Consider the following 450-nt stretch of genomic DNA (forward strand, 5'->3'; position numbering starts at 1 on the left):
AAAGTGCTTCTCAGTAACTAGAGAAGCTATTTCAAACTAAGAATTCATCTGTAGAGAAGTGGAAAGTTAAATCTTCAGTATCCTGCTAGAAGGGTTAAAGATCTTGATACTCATGCAATTTGTAAATAGGAGAGTGGAGAGAATGAAATATAGAATTTTACTATCTTCTCTCTCATGCATACAACTACCCTTGAGAACATTTTTACAATTTTTTAAAAATCCTTATGAAAGTATAATTGCCGGGCGCGGTGGCTCAAGCCTGTAATCCCAGCACTTTGGGAGGCCGAGGCGGGTGGATTACGATGTCAAGAGATCGAGACCATCCTGGTCAACATGGTGAAACCCAGTCTCTACTAAAAAAAAAAATGCAAAACATTAGCTGGGCATGGTGGTGCGTGCCTGTAATCCCAGCTACTCAGGAGGCTGAGGCAGGAGAATTGCCTGAACCCA

The sequence above is a fragment of the Cebus imitator genome, unplaced genomic scaffold (genome assembly GCF_001604975.1).
Source record: "Cebus imitator isolate Cc_AM_T3 unplaced genomic scaffold, Cebus_imitator-1.0 Scaffold660, whole genome shotgun sequence".
NCBI classification, from domain to species: domain Eukaryota; kingdom Metazoa; phylum Chordata; class Mammalia; order Primates; family Cebidae; genus Cebus; species Cebus imitator.